The following is a 12,642-nucleotide window of genomic DNA, read 5'->3' on the forward strand; positions in this document are numbered from 1 at the left end:
AGAAAATGTAGTAAGTTCTTACAAATTTGAGGATTACACATAACTGATATCAGCACACCAGAACAAAGGAGTGGTGTGTGACAATATATGCAAACAACAACTGTGTACTAATTTGTTTCCATGCTAATTAGTGTACCACCCATCAACAATGCAGCCACTGTGCAACCATTATGCATGACATTTTCCAAAAACAAGACAACAATTTCAGTGTCAGAATGTAAAGACCATTATAATCATCTCTTCAGCAACCAACATTCATCAAATGTGAAAGTGATACTCTTCAGTGCAGTGCTCCAACAGTAGACAGTAATATTGAAAACTGGCATACTACAAATGATTTAGAGTTAGGCTTCATTGGCACTTATGCTTCACATGAAAATCTGGCACATACTAAGCCACAAAAATCTGGCCAGGTAGATTCACAATTGTTCACTCTGGCCATGTCTTACACATTGCATGCAAAATCTTCCAACCTGGTGCTGGTCGTTCAACCTGGCACTGGTGCAGCTTGCTGCACAAACTTCAGACATTCATATCAGTCTCCCCACCATGCTTTGAACAGGTATGGAACATATGTCTGTCATACCCCTACAGATGTTGCCCTGGCATATAGCATGCCTAGCCACCAGCATCACCTCCACCCACTTTAGTGTGCATACTGAAGAGTCTGAATTTCGCCCAGACCAACCCACATATGGTTTGCAATAGTCGAAAACATCCTCACCACATATGATATCACTAGCGACAGTGCTAAATTTGTTAAGCTACTTACCTGGTAAGTGACATAATCCTTGCACCAAAGACAACAAGTACATTGCACCAAAACTAGCTGTTCTTTAGTGCCTCTTATGGACACCAGAAGAACAGCTACAGCAAGTTATTTGTAATGAACTGCTGAGGAACAGGACTATCATAGCTCTGGCATAGGTTACACATGCTAACTGATTATCAACTGGTGTCATAGCACACACTTTGGACCTTATGGGTAGTCAAACTTCCATCACTAGTGCAACTCACCATGACAGCCCATGAACACGAATCATTGCATAACAGGCTGAAATTACCTCACAGAATCTTTGCAATACACCAACACCGATAATGGATCAATACCATCAACAATACTACCAGCACACATGGATTGTAACACCAACTTCAGTATGCCCGCCACCTTGCTGCAGATGAGCCTGGGTGACCACAATTGATCTCTGCTGACTGAGACATGATGTCTCCTACCCAGGACAGTGATCTTCATGCAAACACAACAATCTCCCAGCAAATGGCAACCATGCCCCTCACCCTCATGCTGCCACACCTGCTTGGGAGAGACTTTCCTGGTTTCACTTGCAGTTCGGTGACACTGCACATAACTGTCACCTGCCTTGCAACTACCTAAAAGAGTCGAGTGGTCTGCGATAGGTGCACCAGACTATGGAGGCTATTCAAGTCATCTCATCTCACACCATGGCAATGAATCATCTCTCATGACACCATCACAGAATGACAGTGAACTTTACATCCTCGACCACTCACACTAACAACGTTATCTCACTGAGTCATGCTCCAGTGTGTGTATCACATATCCAGCCCTTCCTCTTATGTCACATGGCAGTTCCGCTATACTGCTCTGTGTGGGCAACAACTCTGTGACCATTGTCTATGGTGCCAAATCTCACACACTGGATCTGGGTCTCAAAGATGTGGTCACATGAAATTTCCTCACGGCGTACGTTAGTGAACCTGTACTCAGCACTAATTTCATTCCAGAATGAGATTTTCACTCTGCAGCAGTTTCACTAATTTCATTCATCATTTTTTATTACTACCAGATTTGGCTAGTGGTACACTGATTCACTGAGACAGTAGCTACTCCACTGGCAATGTCATTGGCTATGCCCTTCCAGCAACACAGCACTCCATCACTGCATCTCCCTCGGATGACACACTGTACCACACTTCGACAGATGATCATCATCGTTACTACAAAACTGCATCACATCACATCAAAATCTATCGAGTCCAACTATTTCACTCCAAGGCACAACTGCATTCTCTACACATACAGCAGAAATATGATGCCATACAAAGAGCAATCCACAAGACACTGGAGGAACAAACTGCTGCACAGTGGTATCTACAAATTTATCAGACACAACAGTCATCTCCACTCACCATGATCACTGTCCGCCCCAGTAGCTGAGTGGTCAGCGTGACAGACTGTCAATCCAAAGGGCCCGGGTTCGATTCCCGGCTGGGTCGGAGATTTTCTCCACTCAGGGACTGGGTGTTGTGTTGTCCTAAACATCATCATTTCATCCCCATCAACGCGCAGGTCGCTGAAGTGGCGTCAAATCGAAAGATCTGCACCAGGCGAACAGTCTACCCGACGGGAGGCCCTAGCCACACGACATTTCCATTTCCATACCATCATCACTTTGTCATATCATTGCAACCTGTTCTCAACACAGCAATTACAGTCTGAAGGAAGTGCCTCTGACAACACAATGTTCACTCATCACCAAGGTCAGTAATATGCCTCCTGTAAATGTGTTTCCCACTGAAACCCTGTCTGTTCCTGCACTCCCAGTCTCTCCATGAGTGTTGTTTATGTACTGTGCTATCAGAAATTAAAGTGTGCATAAGATTACCACCATGCAAGATGCTGCAGTCTGCCACAGACCATTCAGGTTACAACCAGACAAACTCTGAGCCACTACAGCAATGGTCAATGAACTCCTAAAAGCTGGAGTTGTGAGACCGTGTGACAATTTGTCAGTTCACCTGTTATTTGTTAGTGTCCAAGAAATATAGGCCTGTACATTTATGTGGAGATTACAGGGACCTTAATTCTTGTATGATAATTGTCAGTTACCCAAAACCGATCATTCAGGATAGCACTTCACGGGTGCTTCCATTTTCAGTGTCCTTGACTGCAACCAAGTATACCTGCAGATACCAATGAGTCTAGAAGATGTTCACATCACAGTGATTATCATGCCTTTAGGCTTATTCGAGTTCCTGTTTATGCCACACGGCCTCAAAAATGCAGCTCAAATGTGGAAGCAGTTTATTAATGGTATTTCGTTCATAGACACAAGCATATGCATTTTAAAACAGTTTTCAACATGCTTGCTGATAGTGGTGTTGTAATTAATGAAGAAAAATGAGGTCATCTTTCTCAGACAATTGTCAATTGTGCCAGCATATGCTCTACACTATAGCACATTGAATTCACCCATCAGCTGACCCCACTACAGGACTTACATGTGTTATGTCAATTTCTAGGGATGATTAACTTCTATTGCCGTCAGCTTCTGCAGAACCCACTCATGGCAGTTCTCACAGGCGAGAATACCACCAGTAAATGTAAGTTGGCATGCACCCCCCCACACCTTTGACAAGCTTAAAGACTGCTTTGCACATGCCATTACTTTGGCACACCAACTTTCTCCTACTTGACACACTATTATGTCTGACATGAGTGATTTCGATATTGGGGTGATTCTCCAACAGCAAGTGACAGGTGTACAACAACCAATTCGACTTCATATAAATTGACATCTTCACATTGTAAGTGGTCTGCCTATGTCCGTGAACCTTTATAAGTTTGTGAAGCAGTTTGCCAGATCAAATATGATGTGGAAGGCTGAGCACTAGTCATTTACACTGACCACCAACTGCTAGTGGACTCAATCCGAAATCCATCGAAATAAATACTCTGAAGGCCATTCACCACCTGGGCTATATTTCACAGTTTACAACTGATGTCCACCACCTGAAGGGTGTGGACAACATCGTTATAGTCTACGTCTTACGGATCATTGCCATCCCCCATACAAGTCAACTATGATAAGTTTGCAGAGGTCCAGCTGCAGGACCAACAACTACAAGACCTTCTACGTGATCCCGTGACTACTCACAAACTTAAACATCACCAAATATTGGGAATGACTAGACAGATCTTGTGTTATGTGTCACAAAACCAAACTCACCCTGTTGGTCCCACAGCCACTTCAGAAGATCATCTTCCTCCATTTTCACAACTTGTTGCAGCACAGTGTCCACCCAATGACACACCTCATCACAGATTGCTTTGCATGCCTCAACATTAAGAAATGGTGTGAAAAGTGGACACACATGCATGTCATGTCAACAGAGTAAAGTGGGCCACATGCACAACCACCTATTGGCTGGTTCAAAATTTGTACTGGACATTTATGACCTGTGCATCTTGATCTGGTAGGACTTCTTCCTGAGTCTGATCGATGTTGGTTGATATATTCTTTCTATGATCGGCTGTGTAACATGGTGGTTAGAGGCCATTCTCGGAGAAATCACAGCAGCTTCAACAGCCAGGACTTTTGATGATAGGTGAATTTCTTGGTTTGATGCTCAGTGTGTCACAACAGATCAATGTCCACAATTTGAATCAGTCCTGTTCAGTGAACTATACAGTCTTTGTAGCACCCACTGATATTTGACATCTGCCTACCATCCACAGAGCAACTACCTCAAACAGTGGCACCATATTTTGAAAGTGGCACTCATGTGCCACAGAGGCCAACAGACCAAAGTTCTGCCTTGGGTGCTGTTAGGTGTGCACTTGGCACACAGACATCACATAGGATCTTCTCTGGCAGAGATCCTGCGTGGTGAAACACTCCCCCCCCCCCCCCCCCAAGCTGTATTAGTCTTTCAGCAAGCACTTCTCACAGCCGTGGACTAGCACCCTCATAGCATGTATCAAACACCATGCAGCATGCCTCTACACCTCTCCCCCACGACCACACAGTGAGCCAAAAATTTTCATAACAAGGCACTGGCCAACTGATTTTGTTATACCCCACAATGACAGGATATTTTCAGCTTTGAAGCTGCTGTGCACAGGCCCACTCAATGTGATTAAACAGTGATACACACAACAGATCAATGTCCACAATTTGAATCAGTCCTGTTCAGTGAACTATACAGTCTTTGTAGCACCCACTGATATTTGACATCTGCCTACCATCCACAGAGCAACTACCTCAAACAGTGGCACCATATTTTGAAAGTGGCACTCATGTGCCACAGAGGCCAACAGACCAAAGTTCTGCCTTGAGTGCTGTTAGGTGTGCACTTGGCACACAGACATCACATAGGATCTTCTCTGGCAGAGATCCTGCGTGGTGAAACACTCCCCTCCCCCCCCCCCCCCCCAAGCTGTATTAGTCTTTCAGCAAGCACTTCTCACAGCCGTGGACTAGCACCCTCATAGCATGTATCAAACACCATGCAGCATGCCTCTACACCTCTCCCCCACGACCACACAGTGAGCCAAAAATTTTCATAACAAGGCACTGGCCAACTGATTTTGTTATACCCCACAATGACAGGATATTTTCAGCTTTGAAGCTGCTGTGCACAGGCCCACTCAATGTGATTAAACAGTGATACACACTTTCAAGGTATTCCTGAATGGCAAGCCTATGATAGTAACAATAAACTGTCTCAAGCCCATGTGGACCCTACACAATGACTTGTCCATCAAAAACACACTGCTTTCTTCATGCCACCCAGCCATCTTGGCACTCAGCTGGGTGGCCCAACAGCACACATTGATGCTCCCAGTGATTTCAAGTTCTGTCTTGAGGTCCAAAACGTCCTATTCAAGATCTGAGTGTCTAATTAGTTGACAATTTTCTGACAATGGCTTCACTGCCTATGTATTTATAAACATGCCAAATGATGTAAACTGAGCTGCTGTTATGCCATGGCTATTGCCAGACAGCTAACTTACTATTACTGCTCTCAGAACATTTCATCCAGTCAACACCTCTTCCAAGGACTCCAACAGTTCCTGCGGGCTCCACTCTAATAACCAATGCCTACAAAGAGTCGTTCTGTCAATCGACTTGGCGATACCAACCACTGCATCTTCAGGACTATCACCTCTATGCAACAACATGGGAACTGCTCCCATGTATGGATATTCCAGCCAGCATGAACATTGCTTTGACAGACATCTGCAAAGACTTGGACCTCACTGTGCCTCTCCTGCAGTACATGTGTCATACTGTTTCAGCATCATCGGTGGTCACCTCCCCTCAGTACTCCACACTACCAGGAAGGGATGTCTCTGTGGGGACACTGTGGCATATTAACCACATTGACTACTGACTATGCTCTTGCAAAGGTGACCTTTGGAACTATGAGTGTACTTCAGTTCATTCTATGGCCATCTCTGTTATGGATGTCATCTTGTATTGCGGTTATTCATGTAGTAAAGAGAGTGCTATCTCACATTGAGATGTGTTATCTATCACACTGATTCTGTCCTAGGGTAGGATCTATTACACACTTGTTCAGCCAAATGAACTAAAAGTGGTGTGACAGTTTCCAACACCATTTGTCAATATCACCACACCTGTGTTGTAAGTACTGTCTGTCAATTTGTCTGTATTCAGTTTAACCTGTATCTACAATGATTTAGTTGTTCAAATTCTTTCAGTCTTCTTGTGACTCAGGACAACCATTTTATTTCATTGTGCACTAATTGACTTTTGTTTCACGTTGCAATGTACCTATGTAAGACCAATAACTGCTACATAGAGGATTGAGTCACAAAATATGTTATGAGTAAATATCACAAAGAGTTTTAGCAAATCATCAAATATATTAATAGATCACATAACAACCAATATTCATCAGCAGTGGCTGAAGTACAAGTGATCAATATAACCATAATAGAACACTGTTGTCAAAATCTTGAAAGGAAGAACAGTGGTTTGGGAAAATGTTTGTTGAATTAAGGGACACTAAACAAGCCAATTCAAAGAGAACAGAAATTTTACTACTAGCTTAAGGTATGTATGTATTTGAAAATTTAGTGGGGCATTTGGAATATTTCTGCTCAGTTCTTTCTTAGTGGTTCATGGTGTGGGTTCCTGTAGTCATGTCCTAGTTCATGAACCACGGGCAACGTATGAGTGGCCAAGTAAGTGGTCCCGACAGTAGGGATACCAGTTACTTTGGAATAAGGCTGGGCATCTCGGACATATTCTGAGTTGTGGTCACCTTTGTGCTCATACGGCAAAGACTACCAAATCCACCGGTTAGTCCCTCAACTGTTAGGGGTAAAACTCACTGGGGCTCGGGGCAAGTAAGGCTAGCAACCTGCTTCCCTGGTACTTTAAAAATGATCCTGGCAACAATCAGAGCAAAATGCCTCGGACCTTTGGAGGTGACGGAGTCCCACCTCTAACTGACAAACCAGGGACTCCTAAGATACGACTCGGCAAACAAATGGTAATGAGATGGGGAGCTATTAATATCAATGGGGGCTACTCTGGGAAGAAGGTAGAGCTGGCAGAGGCTGCAAGTAAGATGGGGCTGGATGTTTTAGCTGTTAGTGACATTCGGGTAAGGGGTGAGAAAGAAGAGGAAGTGGGAGAATACAAGGTCTACCTGTCAGGAGTCAAAGCAGGAACAGCACAATGGGGTGTAGGGCTTTACATCAGGAAAGAAATGGAACCCAGCTTAGTTGCAATAAGGTATGTAAACAAACGACTGATTTGGATAGATTTGACAGTGTCTAGCAAGAAAATTAGGATTGTGTCAGTATATTCGCATTGTGAAGGGACAGATCAAGATAAGATGGATAGTTTTTATGATGCACTCAGTGATGTAGTTGTTAGAGTAAAGGACAAGGACAGTGTTCTGCTCATGGGTGATTTTAATGCCAGGATTGGAAATCGAACAGAAGGGTATGAAAAGGTTATGGGTAAATTTGGAGAGGATATGGAGGCCAACAGGAACAGGAAACAACTCTTGGATTTCTGTGCCAGTATGAGCTTAGTAATCACAAACTCCTTTTTTAAACATAAGAACATTCACCGGTATACTTGGGAAGGCAGGGGAACCAGATCTATCATTGACTATATAATAACAGATGAGGAATTCAGGAAGGCTGTGAGGGACACACGTGTATTCAGGGGATTCTTTGATGACACTGATCATTATTTAATCTGCAGCGAAATTGGTATTGTGAGGCCGAAAGTGCAGGAGGTCAGGTCCGTATGTAGGAGGATAAAAGTGGAGGAACTTCAGGATAAGGAAATCAGGCACAAGTACATAACAATGATCTCAGAAAGGTACCAGTTAGTTGAATGTAGTCAATTACAGTCATTGGAAAAGGAAAGGAGAGGTACAGGGACACAGTACTACAAGTGGCTAAAGAATGTCTTGGAACAGTAGTGTGTAAAGGTAGGATGAAGCAAACAGCACAGTGGAATGACACAGTCAAGGCAGCCTGTAAAAGGAAAAAGAAGGCGTATCAAAAATGGCTACATACTAGAACTCAGGTAGACAGAGAAAGTTATGTTGAAGAAAGAAACAAAGCCAAACAGATAATTGCAGCATTCAAGAAGAAATCTTGGGAAGACTTTGGAAACAGGTTGGAGACTTTGGGTCAAGCTGCTGGAAAACCATTCTGGAGTGTAATTAGCAGTCTTCGAAAGGGAGGTAAGAAGGAAATGACAAGTATTTTGGACAGGTCAGGAAAACTGCTTGTGAATCCTGTGGATGCCTTGGGCAGATGGAGGGAATATTTTGAAGAGCTGCTCAATGTAGGTGAAAATACGATCAGTAATGTTTCAGATTTCGAGGTAGAATGGGATAGGAATGATGATGGAAATAGGATCACATTTGAGGAAGTGGAGAAAATGGTCAATAGATTGCAGTGCAATAAAGCAAAAAAATGGTTCAAATGGCTCTGAGCACTATGCGACTTAACTTCTGAGGTCATCAGTCGCCTAGAACTTAGAACTAATTAAACCTAACTAACCTAAGGACATCACACACATCCATGCCCGAGGCAGGATTCGAACCTGCGACCGTAGCGGTCTTGCGGTTCCAGACTGCAGCGCCTTTAACCGCACGGCCACTTCGGCCGGCTGCAATAAAGCAGCTGGGGTTGATGAAATTAAGTCGGAACTCATCAAATACAGTGGAATGTCACGTCTTAAATGGCTACACAGGATAATTGAAATGGCGTGGGAGTCGGGACAGGTTCCATCAGACTGGACAAAAGCAGTAATCACACCAATCTTTAAAAATTGAAACAGAAAAGATTGTAACAACTACAGAGGTATCTCTTTAATCAGCGTTGTGGGTAAAATCTTCTCAGGTATTGTTGAAAGGAAAGTGTGAGTATTAGTTGAGGAGCAATTCGATGAAAATCAGTGTGGGTTTAGGCCTCTTAGAGGTTGTCAGGACCAGATCTTTAGCTTACGGCAAATAATGGAGAAGTGTTATGAATGGAACAGGGAATTGTATCTATGCTTTATAGATCTAGAAAAGGCATATGACCGGGTTCCTAGGAGGAAGTTATTGTCTGTTCTACGTGATTATGGAATAGGAGGCAAACTTTTGCAAGCAATTAAAGGTCTTTACATGGATAGTCAGGCAGCAGTTAGAGTTGACGGTAAATGGAGTTCATGGTTCAGAGTAGTTTCAGGGGTAAGACAAGGCTGCAACCTGTCTCCACTGTTGTTCATATTATATATGGATCATATGTTGAAAACAATAGACTGGCTGGGTGAGATTAAGATGTGTGAACACAAAATAAGCAGTCTTGCATATGCGGATGACTTAGTTGTGATGGCAGATTCGATTGAAAGTTTGCAAAGTAATATTTCAGATCTAGATCAGAAATGTAAGGACTATGGTATGAAGATTAGCATCTCCAAAACGAAAGTAATGTCAGTGGGAAAGAGATATAAACAGATTGAGTGCCAGATAGGAGGAATAAAGTTAGAACAGGTGGACAGTTTCAAGTACTTAGGATGCATATTCTCACAGGATGGCAACACAGTGAAAGAACTGGAGGCGAGGTGTAGCAAAGCTAATGCAGTGAGTGCTCAGCTACGATTTACTCTCTTCTGCACGAAGGAAGTCAGTATCAAGACTAAGCTGTCTGTGCACCGTTCAATCTTTCGACCAACTTTGTTGTATGGGAGCGAAAGCTGGGTGGATTCAGGTTACCTTATCAATAAGGTTGAGGTAACGGATATGAAAGTAGCTAGGATGATTGCAGGTACTAGTAGATGGGAACAATGGCAGGAGGGTGTCCACAATGAGGAAATCAAAGAAAAACTGGGAGTGAACTCTATAGATGTAGCAGTCAGGGCGAACAGGCTCAGATGGTGGGGTCATGTTACACGCATGGGAGAGGCAAGGTTACCCAAGAGACTCATGGGTTCAGCAGTAGAGGGTAGGAGGAGTCGGGGCAGACCAAGGAGAAGGTACCTGGATTCGGTTAAGAATGATTTTGAAGTAATAGGCTTAGCCTCAGAAGAGGTACCAATGTTAGCACGGAATAGGGGATCATGGAGGAATTTTATAAAGGGGACTATGCTCCAGACTGAACGCTGAAAGGCATAATCAGTCTTAAATGATGATGATGATGATGATGAGTTCTTTCTTACTACATAAACATTATTCTCCCAGGTGTAGGTGCAATATTATACATAATCATAGTAAGAAATGGATTACGACATCTGTTATCAAGGCACGGGGAGGAATTAAAATGTCAAGTGAAAATGGCTACATAAACAAGACACAAGCTAACAAATCCAACCAAAAAAAATATTGAGGCAAGAAAATAAATCTTGTTTTTACAAAAATGAATCTGATATGTCAAAATAATATCTTCAAGACTGCAAAAGCTCACATAAGTGATAACAGAAATCGGTAAGGTAGAGTTGTAACATAATACTACAGACGGAAGGAAAGTAATACCAAGATCCAAATGATACCACTAATTTTTTAAATGAGCATAATGTTAAGGTATTAGACAAACACATAACCAAGCATTTGCAGGTGGCAGCTTTTCTCCCTCAAACTTCTTGTGTGGTTCATCCACACATACTTTAATTTATGAGTAGTCACATTCTTGCAGCAAGTGCAGGGAGCTTCTGGGTACCTACCTCAGTGGCGATGAGCAAATAACGTAGCTTGAGCCGATAACTGTACAATAGTGGTTTCCCTCTTAGATAACTGCACACCTGTGAAGAGAGAACACACTGATATAGGGGCACAAAAATGCACTGGAGTTACAGATCACCAGGAGGGTGTTAGATTCTTATGCACAAAATAGGTTACACTGACGGTAGGCATAACTGATTCGAATAGATTCATACAAAAGAAATAGATTGCCATCCTCCACAACTGGCTGGGTTGTAATGACAACATACATTTTGTCTCTTTTGATTATGAACATTGAAATGCAACAACTACAGGAAAATGCGTGACCAGCTGTGTCCTCTAAAATAGCAACTAACTCTCTCTCTCTCTCTCTCTCTCTCTCTCTCTCTCTCTTTCTCTCTCTGACACTCATTCTTCTACATAGTAACACGTACACCTACATACACACTCTGCAAGCCACCATATGGTACATGGTACATGACTGAGGGTACCTTGTGCCGCTACAGTCATTTCCTTTTTTGTTCCACTCGCAAATAGAGTGAGGGAAAAACAATTATCTATATGCCTCCTTACAAGCCCTAAGCTCTCTAATCTTATCTTCGTGGTCCTTACATGAAACCTACATTGGTGGCAGTAGAATTGTTCTGCAGTCAGCCTCAAATGCCAGAACCCACAGGTAACAAGTCTAGCAGTCCACCTCCGAACTGCTTCAATGTCTTCCTTTAATCCAATCTGGTGTGGATCCCTAACATTTGAACAGCACGCAACAATAGGTCACTAGAGTCCTATATGCAGTATCCTTTTCAGATGAACCATAGTTTCCTAAAATTCGCCCAATAAATCAAAGTCAAACTTCCACTTCCATTTCTTTGTGAGATAAAGCATACAACTACTAACATATATGTTAGACATATACTTCTATAGTTTACTATATTGAAACATCAACTAAACAACCATTAACACACACACAAGCCACGTATTCTTGAAGCATAATATATTGTGGGGGACACTGCAGAAGAAACAACAAAATATTACAAAAAAACAACAAAATATTACAAAAAAATGTAATATCATTGCAGGATCACCTGGAAATGGCAAAAATTGCCAAAACAAGCTTGTCATGATGTAAATATAATGAGTTTTATATGCTGTAAATTTACATGTACTGCATTCAAATGAATTGGGGCACTAACATATTAAGGTATGCTGTCCATAAAACATGAAAAAAAAAACTAAATCACTAGAGTTAAAACATTATCATTCCTCTTTTCTCTACATCAGTCCCAAGCATCACTCTGGAATATTTTATAAATAATGGTTTTTATATGCTGTAAATTTACATGTACTGCATTCAAATGAATTGGGGCACTAACATATTAAGGTATGCTGTCCATAAACTCCACTTGTATGGAATTTCTCTTTATAGGAGCAATACTAGCAGATTTAGGTATAACACACATATGCACACTTGTACACTTGTCTAACTCCCCCTCCTCTTGAATATGTTCCAATGCATTCCCCACATCATGAAGAGCACTTGCCATAGACTGAGTCTGTCCACAGTGATCCACAGTATAGCATACAAACAGTGTGGGTTCATGACACTTGTATGCTTTAAATATACATACTGTGCTGTCTTGTGATGTAACATCCCAAATATATTGATGATGAATGCACTGC

The 12,642-nt window shown here is 42.3% G+C and overlaps 1 protein-coding gene across 4 annotated transcripts in view; it reads right to left on the minus strand.

Annotated features, from left to right (window-relative positions):
• LOC124556749 overlaps positions 1-12,642 on the minus strand; it is a 249,137-nt gene that overhangs the window by 81,381 nt on the left and 155,114 nt on the right. For all 4 annotated transcript variants that reach the window (XM_047130744.1, XM_047130747.1, XM_047130746.1 and 1 more), the window contains exon 2: positions 10,965-11,042. The gene's annotated coding sequence lies outside the window, so the exon portion shown is untranslated. The remainder of the gene's footprint in view (positions 1-10,964; positions 11,043-12,642) is intronic.

Source organism: Schistocerca americana, chromosome X (assembly GCF_021461395.2).
Source record: "Schistocerca americana isolate TAMUIC-IGC-003095 chromosome X, iqSchAmer2.1, whole genome shotgun sequence".
NCBI lineage: Eukaryota > Metazoa > Arthropoda > Insecta > Orthoptera > Acrididae > Schistocerca > Schistocerca americana.